General features: G+C 36.7%; 1 pseudogene; it reads right to left on the bottom strand.

Annotated features, from left to right (window-relative positions):
- LOC138858196 (uncharacterized) overlaps window positions 1–23,681 on the bottom strand; it is a 112,287-nt pseudogene that overhangs the window by 16,808 nt on the left and 71,798 nt on the right.

Genomic DNA, 23,681 nt, shown 5'->3' on the forward strand with positions numbered 1-23,681 from the left:
CCCGGAGACAAAACAAAAAAAATTAAAACAGACGAAACCGAGGAAACAGAGAAGAAGCATACATATACATAAGTATTACTCCCAAAACCTCTTGGCGGCAAAAAAAGTGAGTCCATTCCAATTAAATTTGAAAATATAGGCATTTTATGCACATATGTACATATGTATGGTAACTTACAGTTAAATAACGGAACAAAATAACTGAAAAAGAAAAAAATATACGGTATCTGCCTCAGCTTATTTTGTGTCTCCAAACACACCGTTATATTCTTCCAAAAAAAAATTTTTTTTGCAAAGTCAAGTAGTCCTACCTGCAATATTTCCAGCGATACCCCTTGGTTTAATCAAGCAACAAGCAGGATCGCTTATACCACATAAGGCTAACAAAAACAAAATATCAAAAAAAGCATTTCTTTCAGCCTTTTTTTAAAAAAAAATCTATAAATTTCATCTGTTCTGCAAAATTCTAACTTTTTATATTTAATGTTCTTTTTATTTCAAAAACTCGGTTCTTTTTCGTGAGTTCATGGAGGCATGGAGGTACTAGCTGCGCTGGCAAAACTTAAAACAAATCGTCGATAATAAGCACACAGTCCAAGGAAACTCCGCAATTCATGTAAATTTTTAGGAGTGGGGCAATATTTTACTGTCTCTACTTTTCATTAGCGTGCAAATGCCCTCCGTTGTCACTTTGTGTCCTAAGTAACTAACTTTTTTCTTGAAAAGGGAACACTTTTTTGGACTCAGCTTTAGACCAGCGCTAGCTATCTGTTGGAAAACCTCTTCCAAGTTTTTAAGGTGTTCATCGAAGCTTTTACCTAATATGATGATAGCGTTGAGGTATACCGAACAAGTCTTCCAGTGTAATCTTTTTAATACCTGGTCCATAAGTCTCTCAAAGGTAGCAGGAGCGTTACATAATCCAAAAGGCATTGCGGTAAATTGCGATCTTTGTTTTTCGTTTAAGTGTTGATAACCATTTTGTGCCTGATAACGAGTCCAGCGTGTCATCGATTTTAGGTAGTGGATAACTGTCTTTCTCCGTTACATCATTCAACCTTCTATAGTCCACACAGAATCTCATGTTTCCACCTTTCTTCTTCATAAGTACTGCAGATAATCCATTCATGGACTCTCTGATGGTTCGATTACGATATTCTCTGATATTCGCTTATTTCACGTATGGTCTGGCTTTCAACTTCACGGTTTGCAAAAGAAACGCTTCGAGGATTGATCTTGCATCACCTGTGTTAACAAATTGTTTCACAACTTTGGTTCTTCCTGGTTTGGAATCGTGTTTATCAAATATGGATGAGTATCTGAGAAGAAACTGCTAAGTCTTCATTTGATGGTTTGCCTCTAGGTCCTCGTTCCATGCGTTAATTTCGTTCGATATGTCGTTTTCCTCCATGGAATCTTTTTCAACACCTGTTTTGCAATTTATCACGGCTCCAATCTCTTGACACTGCCCTTATATAGCGTCTTTGGAGAGTTTGATTGGTAACTTGCACTCATTAAGTACTCTTACTGGAACATGTTTATCTTGTCAAACAGTCCACCGTTTATTTGGCCCATAGTCTCCTTCTATTTATGCCCAAAAAACTGCTTCTGATTTTGGTGGGATCTGCTGGCTCTCTGTTGTCATCACTCCTCTAACGTTGTACTTATTATCGTAACAGAACATAAGTGGAGTTTCCATATTTGTATAGATTCAGTTCTTCATGTCAATTTTGATTTCTTGATTCGTTGGAAAGTCTACTTCAGTAATGACTTCGTCGACGATATCTGCCACTATCAAGTGGTGTAACACGGCTTTCTTTCCAATTACGATCTCGCACGTTACTTTTCCGAGAACTTGGATAACTTTTCCAGTTGCAATACGCAACTTTGCTCCAGATAATGCCTACCTATAACTCACTCTTGGATTCGATCACTGGCTTGTAAATAAAAGTCCCAACTTAATGGCTATACACTTCTTTATCAACCAGATCAGATCGAATTATTGGATATTGAGCCTCTTCCTTTGCTTCTGTCTTCGTAGTTTTTTCGTTTAAAGTGAAACACATATTCGTCAACATTAATGTTTTCTGTTTCCAAGTAATCTCATAACCTTGGTTTTAATTTGGACTTTATTTCATTTGTTGCTAAATAACGTTTTTCTAGCTCCTTAGTGTTGTTGTGGGATCTTCAGTTCGTTAGACTTTGCCATTTTAATTTCTCGATAAATCTTTTACCTGGATTGTTAAATAAAAGTCCCAATTTAATGCTATACACATTTCTTTATTTCTAATTTCAGCCACTTTGTACCTCTTCTTCTTACTAATAGCTTAATTGCTCTTTACACGACAACATTCTAATTAGGACTGTGTTTCCTGCACAGTCTGGCTGCCCTTTTATAGTAGATCTTTAACAAAACTTCGTCTCTAGAACATTCTGGTAACTGCAAATTGTTATTGTCTAGTTGCTTCTGTCAGTTTATCGTCGATTCTGATTTGTTCTGGAATTCATGTTCCTACAATATATTCTCTCCAATAGCGAATAATTTGAAGCAGAGAAAACGGGACATCAAGACAGGCAATTAAAGTTAGCTAAAAATCTGAAGGCTAGTAATATTGCCATGGAGACTGAACATTGTTAATGTTTAGCAATTGATGTCTAAATATAATATATTTCCAGCAATACATTGATAGAAATAAACTTTCATTTTGATGGTTTGACAGGACTATTTGCATACAAATTTTGAAGAGACTATTCAAAACATAAATTTTACCAAAACATAATTTAGATAATTGTAAGCATACATTGCTCATGTTTCGTTAATGAATTAGTAAATAAGCTTTACGTAACAATTATTTAATTCTTGAAATGTGAAATCTTGTTTTTCCAGTGCATTTGTAGAAGAAAGTAGATTTCACCTCCTCAACTTTGTCAGTTGACTGGATTGAGGAGGTTTTGACGTTCCGCAAGTGGGACGATGGAAACGGCCAGATTGAAACTACCAAATATATATTCAAACGGTGGGATTTGTTGCCGCCGTTCAAAATCACCAATAAAAATGTAAAACAATATAATATAAAAAAAAAATTTATTTTAAATGTATCCCTTGAAATGTTTTGGTGATGTGATGTATAATGGTATTAATTTTCAGTTGAAAATTATTAAAAACTCTAAATGACAAAAATTATATTAGAGCTAACAATCGAAATCATTTTATTAAGTACTGTTCATGCGACTTCTGATCCCGCGACATTTTGCAACAAAGTACCCAATCCACCGTACAACATCATACACCACCTACAACATACCATATCGCTCAACAACACAACCATATACAATTAACCAACCACACTATACACCTACACCATACACCCACACTACACTTGTTATATTACAAATTATTTTTAAAAAAATATAAGAAAGTGAACTTGATATATAATAAAGTATTTCAAAAATATATTTTAACGTGAAATTAAGTACAGAGTTTAAAAATTAATTAAAGAATTTTTAACTAAATATAGTGCAATAGTGCAAGTGAGTATAACACCGCACCCAAGGTGAAAAAATAAGTGAAATCACCAAATGGTCCTTCGAGCCTCTTTCAAACGTAATTATCGAAAAAAAAGGAAATACGTAAAAATTAAAGTGATTAATACTTATACAAACGTAAATTAAAAACAAAAAAAACCCAAAAGCGGAAAGGTCAAAAGTACTAATATAAGTACATTTATGCATACCTAAATAAATACTAACAGTGGTTAAATAAAATTACAACAACGGGCGCGAAATCAATAAATATACAAAACTAACACAAAAAATCACCAAATATTAGAAACGGGCGCGAATTAACACACCCTAAGAGAAAAGCACGGGTATAAATCCACAAAGCACGCAGAGGGGTGGACAGAAACGCACATTCAAAACCCCGGAGAGAAAACAAAAAAAATTAGAACAGAGAAGAAGCATACACATACATAAGAATTACTCCCAAGACCTCTTGGCGGCAAAAAAAGTGAGTCCATTCCAATTAAATTTGAAAATAGAGGCATTTTATGCACATATGTAAACACATATGTATGTTAATTTACAGTTTTATCGGTATTTCGTGGAAATAAATAACGGAACAAAATAACTGAAAAAGAAAAAAATATACGGTATCTGCTTCAGCATATTTAGTGTCTCCAAACACACATTTATATTCTTCCAAAAAAATTTTTTTACAAAGTCAAGTATTCCTACCTGCAATATTTCCAGCGCTACCTCTTGGGTTAATCAACCAACAAACAGGATCGCTTATAACACATAAGGCAACACATAAGGCTAACAAAAACAAAAAATGAAACATATTACCGAAATATATATATATTATAAGGATTTATTTCAGCCTGTTTCAAAAAAAATCTATACATTTCATCTGTTCTGTACACAGCCCAAGGAAACTCCGCAATTCATGTAAATTTTTAGGAGTGGGGCAATATTTTACTGTCTCTATTTTTCATTAGCTGTGCAAATGCCCTCCGTTGCCACTTTGTGTCTTAAGTAACTAACTTTTTCCTTGAAAAGGGAACACTGTTTTGGACTCAGCTTTAGACCTAGCTATCTGTTGGAAAACCTCTTCCAAATTCTTAAGGTGTTCATCGAAGCTTTTACCTAATATGATGATATCGTTAAGGTATACCGAACAAGTCTTCCAGTGTAATCTTTTTAATACCTGGTCCATAAGTCTCTCAAAGGTAGCAGGAGCGTTACATAATCCAAAAGGCATTGCGGTAAATTGCCCTAGACCATCTGCACCGCTGACTGTCCGTCTGTTTTCTTTGTTCTTCGGTTAAGTGCTGATAACCATTTTGTGCCTGATAACGAGGTGTCATTGATTTTAGGTAGTGGATAACTGGCTTTCTTCGTTACATCATTCAACCTTCTATAGTCCACACAGAATCTCATGTTGCCATCTTTCTTCTTCACAAGTACTGCAGATGATCCATCCATGGACTCTCTGATCGTTTGATTACGCGCTTTTCGCTTATTTCACGTATGGTCTGGCTTTCAACTTCATGATTGGCTAAAAAAACGCTTCGAGGAGTCTGTTTCATAACTTTGGTTCTTCCTGGTTTGGAATCGCGTTTATTAAATATGGATGAGTATCTGAGAAGAAGCTGTTAAGCCTTCTTTGGTTGGTTTGCCTCTAGTTCCTCGTTCCATGCGCTAATTTCGTTCGATATGTCGTTTTCCTCTATGGAATCTTCCTCAAGACCTATTTTGCAATTTATCACGGCCTCAATCCCTTGACACTGCCCTTATATATCATCTTTGGAGAGTTTGATTGGTAACTTGCACTCATTAAGTACTCTTACTGGAACATGTTTATCTTCTCAAACAGTCCACGTGTACATATAATGGTATTAATTTTCAGTTGAAAATTATTAAAAACTGTAAATGACAAAAATATATTAGAGCTAACAATCTAAATCATTTTATTAAGTATTGTTCGTGCGACTACTACTAATATAAGTACATATTTGCATACCTAAATACATACTAACAGTGGTTAAATAAAATTACAACAACGGGCGCGAAATCAATGGATATACAAAATTTACACAAAAAATCACCAAAAATTAGAAATGGGCGCGATTTAACACAAACTAAGAGAAAAAATCAACATAAAGGACGGGTACGGCACTGGAACATGTTTATCTTCTCAAACAGTCCACGTGTACATATAATGGTATTAATTTTCAGTTGAAAATTATTAAAAACTGTAAATGACAAAAATATATTAGGGCTAACAATCTAAATCATTTTATTAAGTATTGTTCGTGCGACTACTACTAATATAAGTACATATATGCATACCTAAATACATACTAACAGTGGTTAAATAAAATTACAACAACGGGCGCGAAATCAATGGATATACAAAACTTACACAAAAAATCACCAAAAATTAGAAACGGGCGCGATTTAACACAAACTAAGAGAAAAAATCAACATAAAGCACGGGTATAAATCCACAAAGCACACAGAGAGGAGGAGTAACGCACAGGCAAAACCCCGGAGACAAAACAAAAAAAATTAAAACAGACGAAACCGAGGAAACAGAGAAGAAGCATACATATACATAAGTATTACTCCCAAAACCTCTTGGCGGCAAAAAAAGTGAGTCCATTCCAATTAAATTTGAAAATATAGGCATTTTATGCACATATGTACATATCTATGCTAACTAACAGTTAAATAACGGAACAAAATAACTGAAAAAGAAAAAAATATACAGTATCTGCCTCAGCTTATTTTGTGTCTCCAAACACACCGTTATATTCTTCCAAAAAAAATTTTTTTTTGCAAAGTCAAGTAGTCCTACCTGCAATATTTCCAGCGATACCCCTTGGGTTAATCAAGCAACAAACAGGATCGCTTATAACACATAAGGCTAGCAAAAACAAAAAATGAAACATATTACAGAAATATATATATATTATATTATAAGGATTTATTTCAGTTTGTTTCAAAAAAAATCTATAAATTTCATCTGTTCTGCAAAATTCAAACTTTTTATATTTAATGTTCTTTTTATTTCAAAAACTCGGTGTTTTTTCGGGAGTTCATGGAGGCATGGAGGTACTAGCTACGCGGGCAAAACGTGAAACGAATCGTCGATAATAAGTACACGGTACAAGGAAACTCCGCAATTCATGTAAATTTTTAGGAGTGGGGCAATATTTTACTGTCTCTACTTTTCATTAGCTGTGCAAATGCCCTCCGTTGTCACTTTGTGTCTTAAGTAACTTACTTTTTTCTTGAAAAGGGAACACTTTTTTGGACTCAGCTTAAGACCAGCACTAGCTATCTGTTGGAAAACCTCTTTCAAATTCTTAAGGTGTTCATCGAAGCTTTTACCTAATATGATGATAGCGTTGAGGTATACCGAACAAGTCTTCCAGTGTAATCTTTTTAATACCTGGTCCATAAGTCTCTCAAAGGTAGCAGGAGCGTTACATAATCCAAAAGCCATTGCGGTAAATTGCCATAGACCATCGGCTGTTTTCTTTGTTTTTCGTTTAAGTGTTGATAACCATTTCGTGCCTGATAACGAGTCCAGCGTGTCATCGATTTTAGGTAGTGGATAATTGTCTTTCTCCGTTGCATCATTCAACCTTCTATAGTCCACACAGAATCTCATGTTTCCATCTTTCTTCTTCACGAGTACTGCAGATGATCCATTTATGGACTCTCTGATGGTTCGATTACGCCCTTTTCGCTTTTTTCACGTATTGTCTGGCTTTCAACTTCACGTTTTGCAAAAGAAACGCTTCGAGGAGTCTGGCGGATTGATCTTGCATCGCCTATGTTAACAAAATGTTTCACAACTTTGGTTCTTCCTGGTTTGGAATCGTGTTTATCAAATATGGATGAGTATCTGAGAAGAAGCTGCTAAGTCTTCATTTGATGGTTTGCCTCTAGTTCCTCGTTCCATGCGTTAATTTCGTTCGATATGTCGTTTTCCTCCATGGAATCTTCCTCAAGACCTATTTTGTAATTTATCACGGCCTCAATCTCTTGACACTGCCCTTGTATAGCATCTTTGGAGAGTTTGATTGGTAACTTGCACTCATTAAGTACTCTTACTGGAACATGTTTATCTTGTCAAACAGTCTCCTTCTATTTCTGCCCAAAAAACTGCTTCTGATCTTGGTGGAGTCTGCTGGCTCTGTGTTGTCATCACTACTGTAACGTGTTACTTATTAACAGAACAGAACAGAACAGAACATAAGTGGAGTTTCCATATTTGTATAGATTCAGTTCCTCATGTCAATTTTGATTTCTTGATTCGTTGGAAAGTCTACTTCAGTTATGACTTCGTCGACGATATCTGCCACTATCAAGTGGTGTAACACGGTTTTCTTTCCAATTACGATCTTGCACGTTACTTTTCCGAGAACTTGGATAACTTTTCCAGTTGCAATACGCAACTTTGCTCCAGATAATGCCTACCTATAACTCACTCTTGGGTTCGATCACTGGCTTGTTAATAAAAGTCCCAACTTAATGGCTATACACTTCTTTATCAACCAGAACGAATTATTGGATATTGAGCCTCTTCCTTTGCTTCTGTCTTCGTAGTTTTTTCGTTTAAAGTGAAACACATATTTGTCAACATTAATGTTTTCTGTTTCCAAGTAATCTCATAACCTTGTTTTTAATTTGGACTTTATTTCATTAGTTGCTAAATAACGTTTTTCTAGCTCCTTTGTGTTGTTGTGGGATCTTCAGTTCGTTAGACTTTGCCATTTTAATTTCTCGATAAATCTTTCACCTGGATTGTTAAATAAAAGTCCCAATTTAATGCTATACACATTTCTTTATTTCTAATTTCAGCCACTTTGTACCTCTTCTTCTTACTAACAGCTTAATTGCTCTTTACACGACAACATTCTAATTAGGACTGTGCTTCCTGCACAGTCTGGCAGCCCTTTTATAGTAAATCTTTAAAAAAACTTCGTCTCTAGAACATTCTGGAAACTACGAATTGTTATTGTCTAGTTGCTTCTGTCAGTTTATCGTCGATTCTGATTTGTTCTGGAATTCGTGTTCCTACAATATATTCTCTCCAATAGCGAATAATTTGAAGCAGAGAAAACGGGACATCAAGGCAGGCAATTAAAGTTAGCTAAAAATCTGAAGGCTAGTAATATTGCCATGGAGACTGAACATTGTTAATGTTTAGCAATTGATGCCTAAATATAATATATTTCCAACCATACATTGATAGACATAAGCTTTCATTTTGATGGTTTGACAGGACTATTTGCATAAAAATTTTGAAGAGGCTATGCTTGTACATGTTAGCTTAGGTGGCATGATGCCAGCAAAGCTGAAATGCCAATGTGTAAATTTTGTACTTAAACTGCAACTATTCAAAACATAAATTTTACCAAAACATGGAAAAAAAGCAATTAAATACATCCGTATGTATGTATATGTATGGTTCATAATTTAGATAATTGTAAGCATACATTGCTCATGTTTCGTTAATGAATTAGTAAATAAGCTTTACGTAACAATTATTTAATTCTTTAAATGTGAAATCTTGTTTTTCCAGTGCATTTGTAGAAGAAAGTAGATTTCACCTCCTCAACTTTGTCAGTTGACTGGATTGAGGAGGTTTTGACGTTCCGCAAGTGGGACGATTGAAACGGCCAGATTGAAACTACCAAATATATATTCAAACGGTGGGATTTGTTGCCGCCGTTCAAAATCACCAATAAAAATGTAAAATAATATTATATAAAAAAAAAATTAATTTAAAATGTATCCCATGAAATGTTTTGGTGATGTGATGTATAATGGTATTAATTTTCAGTTGAAAATTATTAAAAACTGTAAATGACAAAAATTATATTAGAGCTAACAATCGAAATCATTTTATTAAGTATTGTTCATGCGACTTCTGATCCCGCGACATTTTGCAACAAAGTACCCAATCCACCGTACAATATCATACAACACAACATAACACAATGTAACATCATACACCACCTACAACATACCATATCACTCAACAACACAACCATATACAATTAACCAACCACACTATACACCTACACCATACACCCACACTACACTTGTTATATTACAAATTATTTTTAAAAAAATATAAGAAAGTGAACTTGATATATAATAAAGTATTTCAAAAATATATTTTAACGTGAAATTAAGTACAGAGTTTAAAAATTAATTAAAGAATTTTTAACTAAATATAGTGCAATAGTGCAAGTGAGTATAACACCGCACCCAAGGTGAAAAAATAAGTGAAATCACCAAATGGTCCTTCGAGCCTCTTTCAAACGTAATTATCGAAAAAAAAGGAAAAACGTAAAAATTAAAGTGATTAATACTTATACAAACGTAAATTAAAAACAAACAAGTAAGGAAGGGCTAAGTTCGGATGTAACCGAACATTTTATACTCTCGCAAAGTCAAATGGTAGACTCGTTTGAGATTTCTTTGTGGATTGACTGATATTTTCGGTAGAAGGTCAACTATAGGCACTGGGGTCCACATATTTAGTACTTAGGGGTTTGAACAGTTTTGGTTCGATTTAAACAATTTTTGGCCGCAGGGTGGCATACTTTAATTGCATTATTCACGCAAAGTTTTACCCCGATATAGTCATTGTTACCTGATTTGCATTGTGGAAAGTGAAAGAATCAGATGGCATTGAAAATGGTGTTACATGGGAAGTAAGCGTGATTGTAGTCCGATTTCGCCCATTTTCGCACTATGACATAGAAACATGAAAAGAACGATATGCACCGAATTTGGTTGAAATCGGTTGAGCAGATCTCAAGATATGGGTTTTCAACTAAAAGTGGGCTGTGCCACGCCCACTGACTAATTTTGAACGCGGTTCCTATAAAGCCAATTAATACCATCTCAGAGATAAAATTTAATGTCTCTGGCGTGTTTAGTGCTTGATTTATCGCGCTTTTAGTAGTTTTTAACAGTACCGTTATATGGGGAGTGGGCGGAGTTGCCACCCGATTTCAACTATTTTCACACCGTCAATAGAAGTGCTAAAAACATTTGCTTCTAGTGAATTTTGTTATTATAGCATTAGCGGTTTAGGAGATATGCACATTAAACCTATTAGAGGCGGGACCACGCCCACTTTAAAAAAAAAGATTTAACTGCAGATGCCGCTCCGTAATGTGATCCTGTGTACCAAATAACAGTCTTGTATCTTATTGCAGAGCTTAGTTATGGCAAGTTATTTGTTTTTGATTAATGGCGTTTTGTGGGCGTGGCAGTGGTCCGATTACGCCCATCTGCAATACCTACCGTCTCACTGTACCAAGAAACATGTCTACCAAGTTTTATAAAGATATCTCAATTTTTACTCAAGTTAGAGCTTGCACGGACGGACGGACGGACGGACGGACAGACAGTCACCCGGATTTCAACTCGTCTCTTCATCCTGATCATTTATATATATATAACCCTATATCTAACTCGATTAGTTTTAGGTGATACAAACAACCGTTAGGTGAACAAAACTATTATACTCTGTAGCAACAGGTTGCGAGAGTATAAAAATTAACATAATGCACGGGTATAAATCCACAAAGCACGCAGAGAGGAGGACAGTAACGCACAGGCAAAACCCCGGAGACAAAACAAAAAAAATTAATACAGAGGAAACCGAGGAAATAGAAAAGAAGCATACACATACATAAGTATTACTCCCAAAACCTCTTAACGGCAAAAAAGTGAGTCCATTCCAATTAAATTTGAAAATATAGGCATTTTATGCACATATATATGTTAATTTACAGTTTTATCGGTATTTCGTTGGAAATAAATAACGGAACAAAATAACTGAAAAAGAAAAAAATATACAGTATCTGCCTCAGCTTATTTTGTGTCTCCAAACACACCGTTATATTCTTCCAAAAAAAAAATGTTTGCAAAGTCAAGTATTCCTACCTGCAATATTTCCAGCGATACCCCTTGGGTTAATCAAGCAACAAACAGGATCGCTTATAACACACAAGGCAACACATAAGGCTAACAAAAACAAAAAATGAAACATATTACCGAAATATATATATATTATAAGGATTTATTTCAGCCTGTTTCAAAAAAAATCTATACATTTCATCTGTTCTGCAAAATTCAAACTTTTTATATTTTAGTGTTCTTTTTATTTCAAAAACTCGGGGTTTTTTCGTGAGTTCATGGAGGCATGGAGGTACTAGCTACGCGGGCAAAACTTGAAACGAATCGTCGATAATAAGTACACGGTCCAAGGAAACTCCGCAATTCATGTAAATTTTTAGGAGTGGGGCAATATTTTACTGTCTCTATTTTTCATTAGCTGTGCAAATGCCCTCCGTTGTCACTTTGTGTCTTAAGTAACTTCCTTTTTTCTTGAAAAGGGAACACTGTTTTGGACTCAGCTTTAGACCAGCGCTAGCTATCTGTTGGAAAACCTCTTCCAAATTCTTAAGGTGTTCATCGAAGCTTTTACCTAATATGATGATAGCGTTGAGGTATGCCGAACAAGTCTTCCAGTGTAATCTTTTTAATACCCGGTCCATAAGTCTCTCAAAGGTAGCAGGAGCGTTACATAATCCAAAAGGCATTGCGGTAAATTGCCATAGACCATCTGCAACGCTGACCGTCTGTCTTTGTTTTTCGTTTAAGTGTTGATAACCATTTTGTGCCTGATAACGAGTCCAGCGTGTCATCGATTTTAGGTAGTGGATAACTGTCTTTCTCCGTTACATCATTCAACCTTCTATAGTCCACATAGAATCTCATGTTTCCATCTTTCTTCTTCACAAGTACTGCAGATGATCCATTCATGGACTCTCTGATGGTTCGAATACGCCCTTTTCGCTTATTTCACGTATGGTCTGGCTTTCAACTTCACGGTTTGCAAAAGAAACGCTTCGAGGAGTCTGGCGGATTGATCTTGCATCACCTGTGTTAACAAAATGTTTCACAACTTTGGTTCTTCCTGGTTTGGAATCGTGTTTATCAAATATGGATGAGTATCTGAGAAGAAGCTGTTAAGTCTTCTTATGATGGTTTGCCTCTAGTTCCTCGTTCCATGCGTTAATTTCGTTCGATATGTCGTTTTCCTCCATGGAATCTTTCTCAAGGCCTATTTTGCAATTTAGCACGGCCTCAATCTCTTGACACTGCCCTTATATAGCATCTTTGGAGAGTTTGATTGGTAACTTGCACTCATTAAGTACTCTTACTGGAACATGTTTATCTTGTCAAATAGTCCGCCGTTTGCTTGGCCTATAGTCTCCTTCTATTTCTGCCCAAAAAACTGCTTCTGATTTTGGTGGGATCTTCTGGCTCTCTGTTGTCATCACTCGTCTAACGTTGTACTTATTATCGCAACAGAACATAAGTGGTGTTTCTATATTTGTATAGATTCTGTTCTTCATGTCAATTTTGATTTCTTGATTCGCTGGAAAGTCTACTTCAGTAATGACTTCGTCGACGATATCTGCCACTATCAAGTTGTGTAACACGGCTTTCTTTCCAATTACGATCTCGCACGCTACTTTTCCGAGAACTTGGATAACTTCTCCATTTGCAGTACGCAACTTTGCTCCAGATAATGCCTACCTATAACTCACTCTTGGGTTCGATCACTGCTTTGTAAATAAAAGTCCCAAATACACTTCTTTATCAACCAGATCCAGAATTATTGGATGTGATGCGCCTGTATCCACAGTCAGTTTGCGCTTTTTGCCGTCTACTTACGGTAACGTTACTCGTATTCCTGCTTATTTGTGAAAGAGAGATTTCAGAGCATTTGCTCGCGGGAGCAAGCTCGTGATTTTTTTCGCTGGCTGCGTGTAATATTACACTTTTTTCCGCAGTTTAAGCATTTAACCTCACCATCATTTTTCTTACGCGTTTCTGTAGATTTTTTCAGTGCTTTCTGCATGTTTTCAATTTTTTCAAATAAATGGTTTACCCAAGTGTGTTCTTTTATTTCTACCGTATGAGCTTTAAATGTTCGACTGCTATGCAGAGGTGCAGTTTCCTGTGCCAGAGCATTCGAAACGGGTTCCGCAAACGTCAATTCTGGACATGCTAATGCAGCGAATCGTGTAGTGTTATCTCGTATTCCATTGACGAAAGTTCGAATTTTCGTGTCCTCGATGTATTTCCCGGATTTATGTGCATAAACAAAGTGGCCTTACCTCTCAATCTCTCCTCTGGGAGTCATCGGCTTTCTGGCGGCGATTTCGCAACTCAATTGGGAAGATCTGCTTCCTGTGCTCACTACCATACCGTCTTTTTAATGCACCCATCAACGTTTCATAACTACTCGCCTCGCCGTTTAAAATGGTCTGTAATATCTCCGTTGCGTATCCTTGCAACGCGCAATGTAATTACTTTATCTTCTGCTTTCCAATTATTTGAAGATGCCGTCTTTTAAAATTGAAGTCTTGCGCTGCGAACTGCTCTTCCAACTGCGTTGACAATCGCATTTCTAACGAGAATAATTGGGATTGTTGTGTCATCCTGCTCTTTTCCCATCTGCGATGTTATAGTGAAAATCCTGTTTATGCCCACAATCTTTGACGAGCATTGAGTCTCTTCCTTTGCTTCTGTCTTCAGGACTATTTGCATACAAATTTTGAAGAGGCTATGCTTGTACATGATAGCTGAGGTGGCATGATGCCAGCAAAGCTGAAATGCCAATGTGTAAATTTATAACTTAAACTGCAACTATTCAAAACATAAATTTTACCAAAACATGGAAAAAAAGCAATTAAATACATCCGTATGTATGTATATGTATGGTTCATAATTTAGATAATTGTAAGCATACATTGCTCATGTCTCGTTAATGAATTAGTAAATAAGCTTTACGTAACAATTATTTAATTCTTTAAATGTGAAATCTTGTTTTTCCAGTGCATTTGTAGAAGAAAGTAGATTTCACCTCCTCAACTTTGTCAGTTGACTGGATTGAGGAGGTTTTGACGTTCCGCAAGTGGGACGATTGAAACGGCCAGATTGAAACTACCAAATATATATTCAAACGGTGGGATTTGTTGCCGCCGTTCAAAATCACCAATAAAAATGTAAAATAATATAATATAAAAAAAAAATTAATTTTAAATGTATCCCATGAAATGTTTTGGTGATGTGATGTATAATGGTATTAATTTTCAGTTGAAAATTATTAAAAACTGTAAATGACAAAAATTATATTAGAGCTAACAATCGAAATCATTTTATTAAGTATTGTTCATGAGACTTCTGATCCCGCGACATTTTGCAACAAAGTACCCAATCCACCGTACAACATCATACAACACAACATAACACAATGTAACATCATACACCACCTACAACATAGCATATCACTCAACAACACAACCATATACAATTAACCAACCACACTATACACCTACACCATACACCCACACTACACTTGTTACATTATAAATTACTTTTAAAAAACTATAAGAAAGTGAACTTGATATATAAAAAAGTATTTCAAAAATATATTTTAACGTGAAATTAAGTACAGAGTTTAAAAATTAATTAATGAATTTTTAACTAAATATAGTGCAATAGTGCAAGTGAGTATAACACCGCACCCAAGGTGAAAAAATAAGTGAAATCACCAAATGGTCCTTCGAGCCTCTTTCAAACGTACCTATCGAAAAAAAGAAAACACGTAAAAATTAAAGTGATTAATACTTATACAAACGTAAATTAAAAAAAAAAAAACCAAAAGCGGAAAGGTCAAAAGTACTAATATAAGTACATATATGCATACCTAAATACATACTAACAGTGGTTAAATAAAATTACAACAACGGGCGCGAAATCAATGATAATAAAAACCAACACAAAAAGTCACCAAATATTAGAAACGGGCGCGATTTAACACAAACTAAGAGAAAAAATTAACGTAATGCACGGGTATAAATCCACAAAGCACGCAGAGAGGAGGACAGTAACGCACAGGCAAAACCCCGTAGACAAAACAAAAGAAATTAAAACAGAGGAAACCGAGGAAATAGAGAAGAAGCATACACATACATAAGTATTACTCCCAAAACCTCTTAACGGCAAAAAAGTGAGTCCATTCCAATTAAATTTGAAAATATAGGCATTTTACAGTTTTATCGGTATTTCGTTGGAAATAAATAACGGAACAAAATAACTGAAAAAGAAAAAAATATACAGTATCTGCCTCAGCTTATTTTGTGTCTCCAAACACACCGTTATATTCTTCCAAAAAAAAAATGTTTGCAAAGTCAAGTATTCCTACCTGCAATATTTCCAGCGATACCCCTTGGGTTAATCAAGCAACAAACAGGATCACTTATAAGACATAAGGCTAACAAAAAATGAAACATATTACCGAAATATATATATATTATAAGGATTTATTTCAGCCTGTTTCAAAAAAAATCTATAAATTTCATCTGTTCTGCAAAATTCAAACTTTTTATATTTTAGTGTTCTTTTTATTTCAAAAACTCGGTGTTTTTTCGTGAGTTCATGGAGGCATGAAGGTACTAGCTACGCGGGCAAAACTTGAAACGAATCGTCGATAATAAGTACACGGCCCAAGGAAACTCCGCAATTCATGTAAATTTTTTGGAGTGGGGCAATATTTTATTGTCTCTATTTTTCATTAGCTGTGCAAATGCCCTCCGTTGTCACTTTGTGTCTTAAGTAACTTCCATTTTTCTTGAAAAGGGAACACTGTTTTGGACTCAGCTTTAGACCAGCGCTAGCTATCTGTTGAAAAACCTCTTACAAATTCTTAAGGTGTTCATCGAAGCTTTTACCTAATATGATGATAGCGTTGAGGTATGCCGAACAAGTCTTCCAGTGTAATCTTTTTAATACCCGGTCCATAAGTCTCTTAAAGGTAGTAGGAGCGTTACATTATCCAAAAGGCATTGCGGTAAATTGCGATCTTTGTTTTTCGTTTAAGTGTTGATAACCATTTTGTGCCTGATAACGAGTCCAGCGTGTCATCGATTTTAGGTAGTGGATAACTGTCTTTCTCCGTTACATCATTCAACCTTCTATAGTCCACACAGAATCTCATGTTATCATCTTTCTTCTTCACAAGTACTGCAGATGATCCATCCATGAACTCTCTGATGATTCGATTACGCCCTTTTCGCTTATTTCACATATGGTCTGGCTTTCAACTTCACGGTTTGCAAAAGAAACGCTTCGAGGAGTCTGGCGGATTGATCTTGCATCACCTGTGTTAACAAAATGTTTCACAACTTTGGTTCTTCCTGGTTTGGAATCGTGTTTATCAAATATGGATGAGTATCTGAGAAGAAGCTGTTAAGTCTTCTTATGATGGTTTGCCTCTCGTTCCTTGTTCCATGCGTTAATTTCGTTCGATATGTCGTTTTCCTCCATGGAATCTTTCTCAAGGCCTATTTTGCAATTTATCACGGCCTCAATCTCTTGACACTGCCCTTATATAGCATCTTTGGAGAGTTTGATTGGTAACTTGCACTCATTAAGTACTCTTACTGGAACATGTTTATCTTGTCAAATAGTCCGCCGTTTGCTTGGCCTATAGTCTCCTTCTATTTCTGCCCAAAAAACTGCTTCTGATTTTGGTGGGATCTTCTGGATCTCTGTTGTCATCACTCGTCTAACGTTGTACTTATTATCGCAACAGAACATAAGTGGTGTTTCTATATTTGTATAGATTCTGTTCTTCATGTCAATTTTGATTTCTTGATTCGTTGGAAAGTCTACTTCAGTAATGACTTCGTCGACGATATCTGCCACTATCAAGTTGTGTAACACGGCTTCCTTTCCAATTACGATCTTGCACGTTACTTTTCCGAGAACTTGGATAACTTCTCCATTTGCAGTACGCAACTTTGCTCCAGATAATGCCTACCTATAACTCACTCTTGGGTTCGATCACTGCTTTGTAAATAAAAGTCCCAAATACACTTCTTTATCAACCAGATCCAGAATTATTGGATGTGATGCGCCTGTATCCACAGTCAGTATGCGCTTTTTGCCGTCTACTTACGGTAACGTTACTCGTATTCCTGCTTATTTGTGAAAGCGAGATTTCAGAGCATTTGCTCGCGGGAGCTAGCTCGTGGCCTTTTTCGCTGGCTGCGTGTAATATTACACTTTTTTCCGCAGTTTAAGCATTTAACCTCACCATCATTTTTCTTACGCGTTTCTGTAGATTTTACCAGTGCTTTCTGCATGTTTTAAATTTTTTCAAATAAATGGTTTACCCAAGTGTGTTCTTTTATTTCTACCGTATGAGCTTTAAATGTTCGACTGCTATGCAGAGGTGCAGTTTCCTGTGCCAGAGCATACGAAACGGGTTCCGCAAACGTCAATTCTGGACATGCTAATGCAGCGAATCGTGACGAAAGTTCGAATTTTCCTGTCCTCGATGTATTTCCCGGATTTATGTGCATAAACAAAGTGACCTTACCTCTCAATCTCTCCTCTGGGAGTCATCGGCTTTCTGGCGGCGATTTCGCAACTCAATTGGGAAGATCTGCTTCCTGTGCTCACTACCATACCGTCTTGCTAATGCACCCATCAACGTTTCATAACTACTCGCCTCGCCGTTTAGAATGGTCTGTAATATCTCCGTTGCATATCCTTGCAACGCACAATGTAACTACTTTATCTTCTGCTTTCCAATTATTTGAAGATGCCGTCTTTTAAAATTGAAGTTTAAAAACGTGGAATGGATCAGTGTCATCAAATGATGGTAGTTTTACCTTAACAGAAGCTGTGGATATAATTGGCAGATTTAATTGTAGCTCGCGGAGACGATCTTTCAACTCATCCAAATCAGTATTAATTTTGGCCCGCTCTTCCGAAATCTATGAGGACGCTTCTGCTATTTGTGAGGTCACCAGTGCTGACATACGCTGCGAACTGCTTTCCAACTGTGAGGACACCTGTGCTGATATACGTGCATCTTGCGCTGCGAACTGCGCTTCCAACTGCGTTGACAATCGCATTTCTAACGAGAATAATTGGGATTGTTGTGTCATCCTGCTCTTTTCCCATCTGCGATGTTATAGTGAAAATCCTGTCCACAATCTTTGACGAGCATTGAGTCTCTTCCTTTGCTTCTGTCTTCAGGACTATTTGCATACATATTTTGAAGAGGCTATGCTTGTACATGATAGCTGAGGTGGCATGATGCCAGCAAAGCTGAAATGCCAATGTGTAAATTTGTAACTTAAGCTGCAACTATTCAAAACATAAATTTTACCAAAACATGGAAAAAAGCAATTAAATACATCCGTATGTATGTATATGTATGGTTAATAGTTTAGATAATTGTAAGCATACATTGCTCATGTTTCATTAATGCATTTGTAAATAAACATTACCTAACAATTATTTAATTCTTAAAATGTGAAATCTTGATTTTCCAAAAAGTACATTTGTAGAAGAAAGTAGATTTCACCTCCTCAACTTTGTCATTTAACTAGAGTGAGGAGGTTTTGACGTCCCGCAAGTGGGACGATTGAAACGGCCAGATTGAAACTACTAAATATATATGCAAACGGTGGGATTTGTTGCCGCCGTTCAAAATCACCAATAAAAAATGTAAAACAATATAATATACAAAAAAAAAATTAATTTTAAAAGTATCCCATGAAATGTTTTTGTGATGTGATGTATAATGGTATTAATTTTCAGTTGAAAATTATTACAAACTGTAAATGACAAAAATTATATTAGAGCTAACAATCTAAATCATTTTATTAAGTATTGTTCATGCGACTTCTAATCCCGCGACATTTTGCAACTAAGCACACAATCCACCGTACAACATCATACAACACAACATAATACAATGCAAGATCATACATCATACATCACCTACAGCACACCATATCACTCAACAACACAACCATATACAATTAACCAACCACACTATACACCTACACCATACACCCACACTAAACTTGTTACATTATAAATTATTTAAAAAAATGTATTAGAAAGTGAACTTGATATATAATAAAGTATTTTCAAAATATATATTAACGTGAAATTAAGTACAGAGTTTCAAAATTAATTATAAAATTGAAATTGAGTACAGAGTTTCACATTTTTTAACTAAATGTAGTGCAAGTACTCACTTGCACAGTATAACACCGCACCCAAGGTGAAAAAATAAGTGAAATCACCAAATGGTCCTTCGAGCCTCTTTCAAACGTACCTAGCGAAAAAAAAGAAAAAACGTAAAAATTAAAGTGATTAATGCTCATACAAACATAAATTAAAAAAAAAAAAAAACAAAAACGGAAAGGTCAAAAGTACTAATATAAGTACATATATGCATACCTAAATACATACTAACAGTGGTTAAATAAAATTACAACAACGGGGGCGAAATCAAGGGATATACAAAACTAACACAAAAATTCACCAAAAATTAAAAGCGGGCGCGATTTAACACAAACTTAGAGAAAAAATCAACATAAAGCACGGGTATAAATCTACAAAGCACGCAGAGAGGTGGACAGTAACGTACATTCAAAACTCCGGAGACAAAACCAAAAAAAATTAAAACAGAGAAAACCGAGAAAACAGAGAAGAAGTATACATATACATAAGTATTACTCCCAAAACCTCTTGGCGGCAAAAAAAGTAAGTCCATTCCAATTAAATTTGAAAATAGAGGCATTTTATGCACATATGTACATATGTATGTTAATTTACAGTTTTATCGGTATTTCGTTGGAAATAAATAACTGAACAAAATAACTGAAAAAGCAAAAAATATACGGTATCTGCCTCAGCTTATTTTGTGTCTCTAAACACACCTTTATATTCTATCAAAAAAAAAATATTTTTGGAAAGTCAAGTAGTCCTACCTGCAATATTTCCAGCGATACCCCTTGGGTTAATCAAGCAACAAACAGGATCGCTTATAACACATAAGGCTAACAAAAACAAAAAATGAAACATATTACAGAAATATATATATATGTAATATATTATAAGGATTTACTTCAGCCTGGTTAAAAAAAAATCTATAAATTTCATCTGTACTGCAAAATTCAAACTTTTTATATTTAATGTTCTTTTTATTTCAAAAACTCGATTCTTGTTCGTGAGTTCATGGAGGCATGGAGGTACTAGCTACGCTGGCAAAACTTGAAACGAATCGTCGATAATAAGTACACAGTCCAAGGAAACTCCGCAATTCATGTAATTTTTAAGGTGTGGGGCAATATTTCACTGTCTCGACTTTTCATTAGCTGTGCAAATACCCTCCGTTGTCACTTTGTGTCCTAAGTAACTAACTTTTTTCTTGAAAAGGGAACACTTTTTTGGACTCAGCTTTGGACCAGCGCTAGCTATCTATTGGAAAACCTCTTCCTAGTTCTTAACGTGTTCATGTTGTTGTTGTTGTTACGGTTACCTAATCCCCCGTTTGGTAGCGGTAGGCCCAGGAAACGAGCTGTTTAGACGGGGTCGGACCATAGGGAGAAGGGTGTTAGATGAGTGGAGTTTGTTGGGCGTGCAAAGAGGTGGTTAGTAGCATGCGAAGACTCATTGCACGCAGGACATGTGGTTGGTATGTCGGGGTCTATTCTGGATAAGTAGGAGTTTAACCTGCTACAGTATCCAGAACGAAGTTGCGCGAGGGTCACTCTGGTTTCGCGAGGCAACTCGAGCTCTACATCTGCTATGGGGGGTGGTTAGACTCGTAAAACGCCATTCACTAAGAAGGAGTCGGTGAAAGTGTTGATGGCTCCACTGTGAATGGCGGTCAGTACCTGTCTGAAGTTCGTAGCGTCCGAAGCCCGGTCGGCGTACTGCCTGATGTAGTCGACGTAATTAAGGAAAGACCTCTTGATGTTCCTAGGAGGCGGCTCCGTTACAAGCAGGCGACTACAGGGGTGGTTTCTACCGAAGCACCCCAGCAGAAACTGCTTGAAGAGGAGTTCGTTGTGTTCCTTAACCGGAAGCATACGGGCCTCACTATGTAGGTGTTCGATTGGAGACATCAAGAGGCATCCCGTGATAGGTCTGAAGCTTCTTCTTCTGCGTGTCACTGCATCCAGGCGACCATATTGAGGCTGCATAGTTTAGGACCGGCCGGCCGATTGCCTTGTATGTTGCCAACAACGTTTCTTTGTCTTTTCCCCAAGAGCTGCCGGCAAGCGACTTGAGAATTTTGTTGCGGCTCTGTAATTTGGCAGTTATCGCGGTCGTGTGAGGAGTGAAAGAGCACAGACTATCCAATGTGACGCCTAAAATTTTAGGATTATTTACTGTCGGAATTTTTGTGCCATCGACTGAAATGTTCAGGTCCAGTCTGTACTCCTTCGTCCAATTTGTGAATATGGTCGCTGTGGATTTAGTGGGGGAGAGTGTTAGGCTCCTTGCAGAGAAGAAGCGAGAAAGATCGGAGAAGTAGCTGTTTACTTTTGAACACATGCCATCGATTCCATTGCCCGACGTCAATATCGTACAGTCATCAGCGTACGGGGTCACTGAAATTCCCGCTGGTGGCTGGGGGAGTTTCGAAATATAGAAATTAAACAGTTGTGGGGAGAAGACACCGCCCTGCGGAACACCCTGTTTAATTTTCCTAAGTTTGGAGTTTTGACCTCGAAACAGTACGGATGAATGCCAGCCGCGCAGGTAGTTCATAGTCCACCGCTTCAGCCCTGGAGGGAGCGTTGATTGTTCTAGATCCTCAAGAAGCGTTGTGTGATTGACTGTGTCAAAAGCTTTTGACAAGTCCAACGCTACGAGGATCGTCCTCTCGCAGGGTGGCTTCTGGTTCAGGCCATGAAGTATCTGGGCGTTTGTGACGCTAAGTGCTGTGGTGGTACTGTGCACTTTTCGGAAGCCATGCTGATGATCTGCTAGGCTCAGGTGGTGATTGAATGACGGGAATAACAATGCCTCAAGTGTCTTCACTACTGGGGAAAGGAGAGTTATCGGGCGATAAGACTCCCCTTTGTTGGCGGGTTTCCCAGATTTCAGTAGTGGTACCACTCTTCCGACTTTCCACACATCGGGTATTTGAAGAGTGGATATCGACAGGTTGAGGACCTTGGTGAGATAGTAAAGGTGTTTCGAAGCTTTTACCTAATATAATGATATCGTTGAAGTATACCGAACAAGTCTTCCAGTGTAATCTTTTTAATACCTGGTCCAAAAGTCTCTCAAAGGTAGCAGGAGCGTTACATTATCCAAAAGGCATTTCGGTAAATTGCCATAGACCATCTGCAACGCTGACTGTCCGTCTGTTTTCTTTGTTTTTCGTTTAAGTGTTGATAACCATTTTGTGCCTGATAACAAGTCCAGCGTGTCATCGATTTTAGGTAGTGGATAACTGTCTTTCTTCGTTACATCATTCAACCTTCTATAGTCCACACAGAATCTCATGTTTCCATCTTTCTTCTTCACAAGTACTGCAGATGATCCATCCATGGACTCTCTGATGGTTCGATTACGCCCTTTTCGCTTATTTCACGTATGGTCTGGCTTTCAACTTCACGGTTTGCTAAAGAAACGCTTCGAGGAGTCCGGCGGATTGATCTTGCATCACCTGTGTTAACAAAACGTTTCACAACTTTGGTTCTTCTTGGTTTGGAATCGTGTTTATCAAATATGGATGAGTATCTGAAAAGAAGCTGTTAAGTATTCTTTTAATGTTTTGCCTCTAGTTCCTCGTTCCATGCGTTAATTTCGTTCGATATGTCGTTTTCCTCTATGGAATCTACCTCAAGACTTATTTTGCAATTTATCACGGCCTCAATCTCTTGACACTGCCCTTATATAGCATCTTTGGAGAGTTTGATTGGTAACTTGCACTCATTAAGTACTCTTACTGTTTATCTTGTCAAACAGTCCACTGTTTGTTTGGCCTATAGTCTACTTCTATTTCTGCCCAAAAAACTGATTCTGATTTTGGTGGGATCTGCTGGCTCTCTGTTGTCATCACTTGTCTAACGTTGTACTTATTATCGTAACAGAACATAAGTAGAGTTTCCATATTTGTATAGATTCAGTTCTTCATGTCAATTTTAATTTCTTGATTCGCTGGAAAGTCTACTTCAGTAATGACTTCGTCGACGAAATCTGCCACTATCAAGTTGTGTAACACGGCTTCCTTT

Source organism: Bactrocera oleae, chromosome X, assembly GCF_042242935.1.
Source record: "Bactrocera oleae isolate idBacOlea1 chromosome X, idBacOlea1, whole genome shotgun sequence".
Lineage (NCBI taxonomy): Eukaryota > Metazoa > Arthropoda > Insecta > Diptera > Tephritidae > Bactrocera > Bactrocera oleae.